The 13,561-nt window shown below is 38.5% G+C and overlaps 1 protein-coding gene across 8 annotated transcripts in view; it reads left to right on the forward strand.

The window, feature by feature from the left end:
* The window catches only part of MYO9A (myosin IXA), a 312,362-nt gene that overhangs the window by 37,028 nt on the left and 261,773 nt on the right, over positions 1-13,561 (forward strand). For 7 of the 8 annotated variants that reach the window (XM_053656781.1, XM_053656780.1, XM_053656783.1 and 4 more), the window contains exon 2: positions 4,140-4,222. The exons of the other annotated variant lie outside the window; for it this stretch is intronic. The gene's annotated coding sequence lies outside the window, so the exon portion shown is untranslated. The remainder of the gene's footprint in view (positions 1-4,139; positions 4,223-13,561) is intronic. 8 annotated transcript variants of the gene reach the window in all.

Here is a 13,561-nt window from a genome sequence, read left to right on the forward strand (position 1 = left end):
TACGGTAGTATATATTTGTTGGTCATGATTTTGTGGGTCAGCTGGGATAGCCCTGCTCTATATAGCTCATATACTGAGGACTAGTACGCTAGATTGAAGCATGTTCTCATGGTGGCAACACAGTGCAAAGAGGCATACCTAGCTGGCTAAGCATATTTCAAGACCTTGTTTACATCATGTATGCTGACTTCCCACTCTTCAAACTAAGTCATGTGGCTTAGCCCAAATTCAAGGGGTTGGAGGTATACTTCTCCAACAGACATTAGGAGGTACTGAATATTTTTGAATAATCTAATCTGTAACAGATGTTGAGTTCTTTTTCATCATACCCTATTGGTCATTTAGATATCCTCTTTTCTTCAGAGCCACTCTTCCATATATATTTCTTGGCATGCTTACTGTATCAGTGATCTTAATTACCTCCATAGAAAGAACTTTGATTACTTGCTCATTTTCAAATTATTGTTGAAAATAGCACTTATAGGAAGTCAAATAATGAAAAATTGATGAGAAAGTCAGTTGCAATTCTATTAACCAATGTCACCCCAATAAATTTAAAAAAAAAGGAAAAAAAAAAGAAAGTCAGTTGCAAAAGGAAAAAAGCTGTGGATACCTCTGATGAAAAAGATTGCTACTCTTTAGTGGGGAAGTCAGACAATAAACAAAAACCAAATCTATGTAGTGCATCAAACTCTTGAGACAGACTCATAGATAGCAGGGTGACAGGTAAGGGGGTGGAGGGATTGAGTAAAAAGGAAAAAGGACTCATGGACATGGACAACAGTGTGATGATTGTGGGGGGCAGGAGGGTGTAAGGGGACCAAGCTAATAAAGAAATACAGTAAGGAATTATCAAATAAAAATAACAACAAAAAATAGGATTAGGAAGGTAGAGTCATGAAAGAGGGTTATTTTAGATACGGTAGTAAAGAAAAGCCTCACTGAACAGTTGGCATTTGAAAAGAGACCTGAGTGTTATAAAAGAAGGTCCAGGCAGAGGGAGCAGGAAGTGTGAAGGGTCTTGAAGCAGGAATAAGCTTTAACACAGATACAAAAGACCAGTGAGGCTGGATACGTAGTGAGGGAAAGATGAAGTTAGGTCACAGTAAGAGGTTTCACTTTTACTGTATTTTTCAAACTATAAGATGTACTTCCTCCCAAATCTGGGAGGAGGGGAGGGTGCATTTTATAGTCCAAATGTAGCTCACCTGGCTTGCTGTGGGAGGACGTGGTGGCAGTGGAGCTGGGTCACTACTGCAGGAAGTCAGCAGCATCAGGAGTGGGGTGATGCTGTGGGCCCTGGTCTGGGAGGAGAGGGTGTCCCAGTGGTGCAAAGCAAGGGAAGCAGGAGTGGAGTCCCCGCTGTGGCATATTATAGTGCTAGGGAGGAGGGTACAGGTGGTGCAGGCATGTTAGGAGAAGAAAGCCTGCAATTCCGTATGTGCCTCCATCATGTGACTGGTGTGTCCCCCATTAACATTAACTTAGGCAAATTCCACTGTAGGGTCAGGCCCTGCAGCTGTTGCAAAACTACAACTCCCATCATGCTTGGACAGGTTGGGATGATTGGAGCTGTAATTTGGCAATAGCTGCAGAGCCACACAGGTTGTGCAGAAGTGCTGTCCCCATGCAAGAGTGTTGCACAACCCGTGGCCCTCCAGCAGCAGATCCCCCCATAACAGTGCGTCATCCACTGATGGTCACAGCTACAGTGCCCCCATAACTATGAAGTACACAGTGCTAATAGATCTGTCATTACTGTATTTGTTGTAGAAAGATATGATAGTGTACCATGGTCTCCTGCTGAATCTACCGTAATTGTGGAAAGATGTCAAAGCAGAAAGGGATTTCATATAAAATTGCTTTTAAACTGGAGGTAGTGAAGTACGCCAAAGAACATGGGAATAGCAGCGGAGAGACACTTTGGGCCACCTCCAACTGAAAAAGTGATATGGAATGGAGGAAACAGGAGGATCAACTGCAGAAAACAGGCAAAACAAAACAATGTTTTCGTTGGCATGCTGCAAAATGGCCACAGTTAGTAGTGGATATGAAAGAGTGAATCATACGTCATAGGAACAGTGGCTTTTCGGTATCTACACAAATGATCATATATGAAGCCAAATGTCTTGCTGCAGAGAAAGACATTGAGGACTTCACTGGATCACCCTCATGGTGCCACAGGTTTATGAAGAGATGTGGCCTTGCTATGTGCACTAAAACTAGGATTGCACAAAAAATGCCTGTAGAATATGAATCCAAGATTGTGTCTTTTCACAAATTTGTACTGGATGCAGGAAAGAAAAATGGATTTGAAATAAGCCAAATTGGGAACATGGATGAAGTCCCGTTAACCTCTGATGTTCCATCAGACAAGACTGTTGATGTGAAAGATGCCAAAACCTTAACTGTGAAAACCTCAGGGCATGATAAAACCCATTACACAGTTGTGTTGTTCTGCTGTTCAGATGGCACCAAACTGCCACCAATGCTGATTTTTAAGAGAAAAACATGCCAAAAGAGGCAGTCCCAAGAGGAGTTGTTGCTCATGTTCATGACAAAGGATAGATGGACAAAAATGGCATGAAGACATGGATAGAAAAGGTGTGGTCAAAACGTCCTGGAGGGCTTCTGAAAAAACCTGTTCTATTAGTGCTTGACCAGTTTAGGTCACATATCAATGAAGCCACAAAAAAGAGATTTAAAGAAGAGAAAACCCATCTAGCCATAATTCCCGGGGGGCTTACCAGCCAGTTGCAAACTTTGGGTGTTTTCATCAACAAGCCATTTAAAGTTTTTATGAGAGAAGAGTGGAACAAATGGATGGCTGGTGGAGACCGTGACCTGACACCAACTGGACAAATGAAGAGGCCCACTATTACCCAAGTTTGTGAGTGGGTGAAAACCTCATGGCAGTCAGTTAAGGATGAATCCGTTGTGAGGTCCTTCAAAAAATGTGGCAGATGCCTTAGATGGCTCTGAAGATGACATCCTCTATGAACAGAGTGAAGACAGTGATACTAGTGATTCTGAGGAACTGAACTTCATAAATGTGGACAGTAGTGATGAGGAGTGCTTGGGGTTCCCCGATGATTAGGGGAGTTTCTGTACTTAAACCTCAAAGTCAGTAATAATGGTTGTTGATGCTGCTCTTGAGTTCTGGTTGCATCTACATTGGTGGAATATTATGTTATTTATGTTATTAAATATTTCCCACATTTTTTGCTTCAAAATTTTTTTCCTGTTTTCTTCCTCTAAAATCTAGGTGTGTCTTATGATCCAAAAAATACGGTAATTTGTGTTATGGAGAACAGCTGAAGGTTGTGGCGTGTTTCGATTTAGAAGGCTGTTAGAAGGTGACACTGTCAGTAGTGGAGCCATGATAGAAGCACGTTCTTTCACTAATTCAGATGAGAGGACAGTGGTAGAGATGGGAATGTTTAAAAAAAGGGTTAGATTCAGGATATATTTTAAGGGCAGACCAATTATTATTTACTGATGGATTGAATATAAGGAGAATGTCCTTACAGAATTTCTTACAGAGGAGGGGATGGGAAAATTTTATAGTAAAGCATTAGTCAGGGTAGACTAACTGCTGTAACTCAACAACTCCCAAGTATCAATGGTGCTGCACAATAAAATTTTATTTTTTGTTTACATCACAGTCCAAAGTAAGTGAATGGAAGTGGATGATGGGTAGGCGTTCTTCTCCATGTGGTCATTTTGGGCCCAGGGTCCTTCCATCTAGTGGCTCTGTATTCCTTAGGGCCTTAGAGCTTTCCCCTGGATCCTCGCCATTGTTTCAACAGAGAAAAGCAGCTCCCTTTTTAGGGGCTTTTACTGGCTCAGCCTGAGAGGGCTGTTCATCACCCCTGTGCATATATTATTGACTTAGGACTTGGTTACATGACCACATGTAACTTAAGTGCAAGGAAGCTTGGAAAATATAGTCTAGCTGTGTACCTAGAAGAGGAGGAAATGGGTTTGTAAGACTATTTGGGGACTTTTGAAAAACAATCATTACAAAACACACAGTTTATAGTGTTTAAAAATATAAATATTTACATATGTAAGTTGCACATACTTAAAAAAGTTTTTTTTAATCCTCACCTGAGGACAATTTTTTCATTGCTTTTCAGAGAGAGAGAGGAAGGGAGAAAGAGAAGTACCAATTGGTTGCCTTCCATACGTGCCTGAACTGGGGACTGAACCTGCAATCTAGGTATGTGCCCTGACTGGGAATTGAACCCACAACCTTTTGGTTATGGGATGGCACTCCAGCCAACTGAGCCACACTGGCTAGGGCAATAAGTTGCATATATATTTATATATGTGATTATATGTCATTATGGTAATAACTATATTTATTTGTAGAACATTTAAATTGTAAGTATTAAAATAGTGAAGAAAAGTGAATATTAGCTCTCGAACACCACTTTCCGAGAGTTGTTTTATAAAGTAAGTTCAAAGTGTTTAATAGCTCTCTCCCCATGAAATTTATAGCTGTAATGAAATCACTATTGTCTTCCATAGGTGGATGTTGTTTCATCCTTTTAACTGAATTTCTAATTTAAAGGAAACTGTAATTTCCAACTTTGTTTTCTTTCTTCACCATAGTTTTCCTCTATAATTAGCCTCTTCTAACTTAGTCCAGTGAATAACATCATGAGCTGACCTATTCTGAACCACACCCTACTGACCACAGCAACTGTCCACCACATTGTTTCTCTCTGTTAACATGTACTTTTGAAATAACTACTTTGGGATAGAGAATAAAAGGAATAATTTTCTTCATAAAAGCTTCAGGAATGTCTGATTATTATGTAAGTGCCAGTAATGTGCTAATTCTTTGCATGCATAGTTTTGTTTTCACATTTATTGCCATATTATTATTGAATAATTTCCCTGTTGATTTGAAATGCCACCTTTTATCATAAATTTCATAGATTTTTTTGTTCTTTAAGCCTTAGTATTCTGACTGGAAAGGTAATGTTCCCTCTCTTAGAGAGTTGATGTTCAACTCAAATGAGATAATGCACTTCAAACTTACTTTTGGTGAAAACTGTAAAAGGAAATTTTGAAGATTTCTCAAAAGCCTAATATTTTTTTTTGTGTGTGTATATATATGTGTATGTGTGTATACACACATACACACACATACACACACCATTTCGTATTTTGTGGTTTTACACTTGGCATTATATTGCACATTCCTTGCCACATTTCTTCCTAGTTGGCTATCTAACTCTGTTTAATTCTTTAGTTTAAATAGTGAATTTGGATGTCATGGAGGTACTGCCTTATTTGAATCTGTTTGATTTTTCATGTTTGGATAGCAAATAGCATGATAATGAAGGGAGTATGTACAAGTTTATTCAATATATTTGGTTCCTGAGTTTAGAGTGAGATTTTTTGATATCATAAATTTGGATAACAAAGGATACCTATAGTCTCAAAGGGTATGGTGCTGAAATGGTATCTATTGTAGTGGGTTCTTTTTTTTTTTTAAAGACTTTATTTATTTTTAGACAGAGGGGAGGGGAGGGAGAAAGAGAGGGAAAGAAACATCAATGAGTGGTTGCCTCTCGCTTGCCCTCCACTGGGAACCAGGCCCATAACCCAGGCACGTGCCCTGACTGGGAATTGAACTGCAGACCCTTTGGTTTGCAGGCGGGCAGCACTCAATCCACTGAGCCACATCAGCCAGGGCTGTAGTGGGTTCTTTTGATTACAGAGGGCAGAAACCAAACTGACAGTGGCTCAGGGCATAAAAGGGAATTGTTTGGTACATTTAACAAGGAAGTTCAGTGGTTGAGTGTATTTGAGGCATAGCTGCTCTCAGTGGCTCAAACAGTTTTGATAAGGTTTTGCCACATGTTCATTCTCTTTTATTGCAGAGAAGCTTTTTAAATGCATTCAGGGAAGATAGCTGCCAACAAATCCTAAGTTTACAGTAGGTCCCCCTTATCTATGGGGCATATGTTTCAAGACCCCCCAGTGGATGCCTTTAAACCACTTTACTCGTCCTTTGTATGATGATGTAAAATGATATGTTGCTTATATGATGAGATGAAGTGAGATGAATGATGTAGGCATTATGACATAGTGTTAGGCTTTTTTAACTTTATGTCAGAAAAAGGATTATCTGCTTTTGGGTAATCCTGGGAAATTGAGTCCTGAGCTACTAAGTAACTAATGGTTGAGCAGCTTATATAGTGGGAATACACTGGACAAAAGGATGATTAATGACCTGGGCCAGACAGAGTGGGACGGTATAAACTTTCATCACACTACTCAGAATGACACACAATTTAAAACTTAAGAATTATTTCCTTTGGAATTTTCCATTTGATAGTTTTGGACAGTGGTTGACTGTGGTAACTAAAACCTCAGAAAATGAAACCATTTAAGGAGTGGGGTTACAAATGTACATGTTTTTAGATTAGCAGCTCACCTAGAAAAAAAATTCCTTTCCTAATAGTTGCAGCAAAGTTCTAGTATAGTGAGTGCCACCATTGCTAGGGGGAATGGAATAAACTGACTAGGCCTGGGTCACAACTAGTATGACCCTTCTACCCTAACTGGGGCATGAGTTTAATACAAATAACAAGGGAGGAGAAATAGTTCTTCAAAGGAAAACACAGAAGGTATAGATTACCTACTGGGCAGACTAAATTGATAGTCGTTCATGTACCTGTGCTACAGTGTGTCATATGGTAACTTATTTCTTCCGTCACCTTTTCTTTAGTTGAAATACTACAAAATGTTTTTTCTTTCTGCCCCTTTGGCTTTGGCATAGTACATGTAAAAGGGGGCTCTTATATCGTATCCAGTGATGATCAGCTGATGTGTACTCTTGTCACATCTGACCTGAAAAACTGTTTTTCAACACATTATTTTTTTCCACAAGAAGAGATAGTGAAAGGTACTACCTGTCTACTTTTTTTTTTTAAATCTTCATTTGAGGACTTTTCTTTTTCCATCACTTTTTAGAGAGAGAGGAAGCAGGGGTTGGGGGAAAGAGAGAAAGAAACATCAGTATGAGAGAGAAACTCGATTGGTAACCTTCTCATATTTGCTCTGACTAGGGATTGAACCCACAATCTGGGTATGTGCCTTGACTGGGAATCAAATTTATGACTCTTTGGTCTACGGGATGACACTCCAACCAACTGAGCATACTGGCCAGGGCTTGTCTACTTTTGACTTAAATCTCATTTAGTCTTGCTTACCAAACAACCTTGGATTATAAGTTAGACTTTTCCTTCCTTAAGTTTTCAGTATCTACTTCCATGCTTAATTCTTGTTTATAGCCCTAAAGATGTGTTCCCAAGCTCCTAACATTTTACTCATATGTCTCTTTCATTTATAGAATATTTACTCAATACTGGCTAGTCTACTTACTTGTCAATCTATCACTTTCCTTAATTTATAGTCTTTTTCTGTTTCCTACTTTTCAGGGTCACCAGTGATATCCAGAGACCTTTCTCTCAGATCTAAACCTAGAATTACAATACATAAGAGCTAAAAGGGACCTAATAGATATTTAACTCAATTTTCTTTTTCTACTTTGCTTGATGTTATGTTGGATTATACTGACGTTTGGCTAGAATTTATATGGTATTTCTTCTCTTTTTTTTCTTTCTGATTCTCTTTCTTCATATTACAGATGTGTGTCTGCTGACAACAGCATATAAATTAAAAAAACCTGGTCTGATGATCTCTGTCTTTTAATGGGAGTATTTACACTTAATACAGTAACATAATATTTTGTTTGCTTTCCACTTGTTCTATTTTTCTAACTCTCCCCTTTCTTGCTTTGTTTTTTGAATTGATTATCATTCTACTTTTTCGCTGTATTGGGAAGTTATACTTTTTTTTCCTATTTTTAGTAGTTACCCTGGAATAGGGGTTGGCAAACTTTCAAAGCTACATCGTAAATATTTTTGGCTCTGTGAACCATATGGTCTCTGACCCAACTACTCATTTCTGCCATTGTAATGCAGAATATCTATAGATATAGGTAACTATAATTATAGATAAAGGACTAGGTAAAATAATTCAGATAGAAGACCACTGAACTTCTGGCTAAGATGGAGGTGTAGGTGGAAATACTGTACCTCCTCACACAACCAAACTTAAGGACAACAAAGATTTAGAAACAAAAACACAACCAAAACAGACAGAAAAATTGAACTGTACCAAAGTCCGACAACAATGAACCATTCATCCAGACTGGTAAGAGGGGTGAGTTGGCGGCCAGCAGAGAGGGGTCCCAAGGAAAAAGTGGTGGTTAGCGGACCTGGGCGCAGGGATGAAACTAGCAAACCCAGTAAGGCTCGCAAGGCGGCTGGCTGACTGGATACACATTTGTGAGCAGATAAACCAGGCAAAGAAAAAAAACAAAACAAAACAGGCAGTGAGACTGTGCAACCCATGGCCCCAGCAATGGGAAATAAAGCCTAAAAGCACCGATTGGAAAAATTTCTGAGGGTCGAGGTGCTGGGAGAGGCTCCCAGCCTCAAAGGAGAGTTCGTTGGAGAGACCCACAGGGTCCTAGAATGTACACAAGCTCACACATCCAGGAACCAGCACCAGAAGGGCCCAGTTTGCTTGTGGGAAGCAGCAAAAGGGACTGAGGTCCGAGGGAGAACGGAACAAACTCCATTGCTTTCTCTCTGACCCTGTCCCCAATCACAACCCAGCTACTGAGCTGGCCTGCCCTGGTAAACACCTAAGGCTCCGCCCCTCATACATAACAGGTGCAAACAGACCAAAACATGGCTCAAGCAGAAGAACAGCTCAAAGCCCCAGAGCCAATACTTCTAAGCGATGAAGAAATAGCCAACCTATTGGATGCATAGTTCAAAACACTGGTGATCAGGATGCTCACAGAACTGGTTGATTTTGGTCACAAATTAGATGAAAAAATGAAGGGTACAATAAGTGAAATGAAGGAAAATGCATAGGGAACCAATAGTGATGGAAAGAAAACTGGGACTCAAATCAATGAGGTGGACCAGAAGGAAGAAAGAAACAAACAACCAACCAGAAAAGAATGAAGAAACAAGAATTCAAAAAAATGAGGAGATGCTTAGGAACCTCCAGGACATCTTTAAATGTTCCAACATCCAAATTATAGGGGCACCAGAAGGAGAAGAGGAAGAGCAACAAGTGGAAAACTTACTTGAACAAATAGCAAAGGAGAACTTCCCCAATCTGGCAAAGGAAATAGACTTCCAGGAAGTCCAAGAAGCTCAGAGGGTCCCAGAGAAGTTGGACCCAAGGAGGAACACACCAAGGCACATCGTAATTACATTACCCAAGATTAAAATGAAGGACAGAATTCTAGAAGCAGCAAGAGATAAGGGGACAGTCCACCTACAAAGGGGTTCCCATCAGACTGTCAGCTGATTTCTCAAAAGAGACCTTAACAGGCAAGAAAGGGCTGGAAAGAGGTATTCCAAGTCATGAAATCCAAAGACCTACATCCAAGATTGATCTATCCAGCAAAGCTTTCATTTAGAATGGAAGGGCAGATAGAGTGCTTCTCAGATAAGATCAAGTTCAAGGAGTTCATCATCACTAAGTCCTTATTATATGAAATGTTAAAGGGACTTATCTAAGGAAAAGATAAAAAACTATGAACAGTGAAAGGACAGCAAACTCACAGTTATTAACAACCACACCTAAAACAAACTAAGCAGACACCTAAAACAGGAGGGGAGCCACAGAAATGGAGATCACATGGAGGGTTAGCAACAGGGGAGGGGAGGAGGAGAAGTGGGGAGAAGGTACAGAGAATAAAAAGCATAAATGGTAGGTAGAAAATAGACGGGGAGGGCAAGAATAGTATGGGAAATGTAGAAGCTAAAGCACTCTGACACATGGACATGAACTAAAGGGGAATGTGAGGGGAGGGGGTGTTCAGGTTGGAGGGGAATGAAGGGGGGAAGATGGGACAACTGTAATGGCATAATCAATAAAATATATTTAAAAAAGAGCACTGGTTTGAGCTTAGAAACAGGGAGAGTATTTTTATTTTTAAAATGAGGTATTGGAAAAGGAGTTGTAAGAGTGAATCAGAAAGAATAAGTCTACCAGGAATATTAACAAGAAAAATACTGTGACAGGGCAATTTCAAGAATGAGGAGATGACCACTTTAATTAAATGTTATAGTGTGGTGTGTTAGGATGAGGATTAAGAAGAGTCTATTGGTTTGGCAACTCTGTGGTAATTGACATTTTCAAAGAACATTGGCAGTAGCTTACTATGTGGGAAGAGTACTAATGGAGTGCAGAAATAGACCATTGGTTCCCCAATACCATGCTCTGGATGAGCAACAGCAAAATTGCCTAGATTTCCCGACCTCAGAAACATTGGACTTAGAAATGTGTATTTTAAAAATGTTTCCCAAGCCCTGGCTGGTGTAGCTCAGTGTATTGAGCGCAGGCCTGTGAACCAGAGGATCGAGGTTTGATTCCCAGTCAGGACACATGCCTGGGTTGCAGGCCAGTTCCCAGCAGGGGACGCAGGACAGGCAACCATACATTGATATTTCTTTCCCTCTGTCCTTTCCTTACTTTCTAAAGATAAATAAATAAAATCTTAAAAAAAAAGTTTCTCAAGTGATTCTGATAAACGCTCATGGCTTGCTATCAAGATGTATTTGTGAGTGATATTTTGAAGTAACCTTTTTTTCCAAACACAAAGCAATAATTGATAGAGTAACAAAAAGAGAAAACCAAATGCACATAAAGGGAGCTCATAAAAGATAAACATTTTTATGTTTCAGAAAGGGACTAGAATGCAAAGCAGTGAGTGGGGCTATGGCTGGGAGCTTGCAGGTAAAAGCAGCTGAGGTTTTGTCTAATTTGAGGTAAATGGAGATGTGCTGTTGCAGTTGGTCTCATTGTTGAAAACCATGGGCTAGGATCAGTAGACTTTTCTGTTGAAAAAGATATTCCCTGAATTTAGTGCTAGGGCTGTCATATCGTCCACCTTTAGAGGGCAGACCGTAGTTTTGCAGTGCATCTTCTGGAGTGTTGCAGGGCACAGCTTGCTTGACTGGAAGGAGCCGCTTTGCTGCCGACTGGTGCCATAGGCCACCGTTTATATGAAGCCATGTACCTAGGGGCTTAGGAGAACACAAATACAGCTTCACAACTAGAACCTGCCAGCCCAGAGCGTAGCCTTACTGTTACTTCAGGACAGATCTGATTTGAATGGAGTAAGGGTAAGAAAAATATTTATGACCTAACTGGGGAAATTGAACACTGACTAGGAATATTAAAATTGTTAATTTTTGAAGATACAATTAATGATATTGTAATTGTGTTTTTAAAAAGTAGTAAATAGTGGGTTCTCGGTAAATGTATGAAAGACAAAAATTCTTCTATGAAAATGTGCTCCTGTAAAGCTGAATTCTCAAACAAATTAAGCCATCTGATGCTGAGAAAGATACAAAATAAAATCAACAGTCAGGAGAATAGTTTAGTCTAGATGACATTAGCATATTAGCTTGGAAAATATCAAATTGTATAGTTAAGATTATCAAGGAGATGAGTGAATAAGTAATATGTCTTAAATTAAAACAATTATAGAATTTGAATAGGGAGAAAAAAGATCAGGTAACTGTGAAAAATGACAGAAACCTCAAAAGTGAAAAATAGTATAATTCAAAAAAATTACATCGTGTTCATGAATGGGAAGTCAGTAGGACGTCTGTTTTTTCCCAATATTAATCTAAAAAAATCAATGCAGTATCAAACTGCCAAATGGTTATTTCATGGTAATTGACATGTTGCTTTTAAAATTGTTATGGCAGAGTAAACAGTGAAAGTAACATTAAAGAAGAACAGATAGAGGCAACTTGCCCTCTAGATTTCAAAACTTATTATATGGCTATAATAATTAAGCTATATAGTGGACACATAGATGCTGTGAAACAGAATACAGAACCAGAATAGATTGCTATTTTTGTGGAATTTGCCTCATGACAAAGATGGCACATTAATATAAATCAGTGGTGAAATGTTAGATCCTTCATTGTGGTGCTGGTCTAGTTACTAATCTGAATGGATGTGAAAATAATTTTAAGTGCCCTGTCTCATACCATACATGAAAATAAATTGTCTGGATTAGAGACCTAAATGAGAAAAGTAAAATGTAGACTTTTTATAAGAAAATACAGGATAATAACTATGTTTTTAGGATAAGGAAGGATTTTTTAAAAGTATACAAGGCGATCGATCACATTAGGTAGGCTTTAGAGTCAGACTGAATGATTCAAATCTCAACTTTATCACATTCTATTTATGATGTTGAGCAAATTATGTCATCTTTCTGTGTTTTCTCATTTGTAAAATGATGATGTTGATCACAATGATAAAAACAAACCTGGAGGAATTGTGAGGATTAAATTAAACAATCCATATGAAACATTTAGAAAAAATGACTGGTACAATTAAGAAATGACTGTAATTGTTAATATTGTTTATTAAAAAAGAAACAAATCATACCTGTAAAGAAAAGATAGAGTTGACTATTAAAAATAAAATCCAATAGATAGGAGATATTTGTCACACATGCAACTGAAAAGTGTCTAATACTCAGGATGTATGGAAAACTCATTCAAACTAGTAAGGAACAGGCGACTCAAAAAAAGGAAAGATGGAAAACCAACAGAGCCCAAATGGCAAGTGATAAGATAAGTATTGTCCTTCTACACTAGTAATGAGGGAAATGTAAACTAAAGTAATGAGATAGCTTTTTACACTTAATATCTTGGCTGAAACTCAAGTCTGACAATACTTTTACTAGTAAGGGGGCAGAGAATCCTGAGTTCTTTCTATGCTGGCTGTGAAATAGTTGATACATTTTGGAGAATGTTTTTTTTAATATCTAGTAAGGTTGAAGATGCTTAAAGTCCATTAGTTCTGCTTTTAGGTATGAAGCCCAGAGAAGTTCTGTCAAAGGCACGTGAAGAGACATGTATGAGAATGGCAACATAGTTTTAATAGTGTAATATTGGAAATCTTCTAAGTATTCACTAGAAAGAGTGATAAATTGTGGCATAATCATATAATGGGATTTAAAAAACTTCATTTTTAGAGTAGTTTTAGGTTGACAGTGTAATTGAACAGAAGGCACAGTGATTTCCCATATATCCCATCGGCCTGTACACATGCATAGCCTTCCCCATTATCAACAGCCCCCTCCAGAGTGGAACTTTGCTACAGTTAATGAACCTATATATACAATGGCTTATTATTTGACAATTAATGTACTTTACATGTATCCACATTTATAAATAGAAAAGGTATTATTTAAAGTGAGATACAGATTATTCGGTATGACACCATTTTTTAAACCTCTAAATCTGAAACAGTACTGTCTATAATTTATGGAGATGTACATATATTTTCAAAACATAAAAATATGTATGTGAATAATACCAACCTCAGGATAGTGGTTGCTTCTGCAGAGCAAAGGAAGGAACTGTAACTGTATCTTTAATACTGTATTTATAAATGATATAGAGCAATTATAGCAATTTTC

This window comes from Artibeus jamaicensis, unplaced genomic scaffold (genome assembly GCF_021234435.1).
Source record: "Artibeus jamaicensis isolate MK-2021 breed Jamaican fruit bat unplaced genomic scaffold, CSHL_Jam_final scaffold_286, whole genome shotgun sequence".
Taxonomy (NCBI): domain Eukaryota; kingdom Metazoa; phylum Chordata; class Mammalia; order Chiroptera; family Phyllostomidae; genus Artibeus; species Artibeus jamaicensis.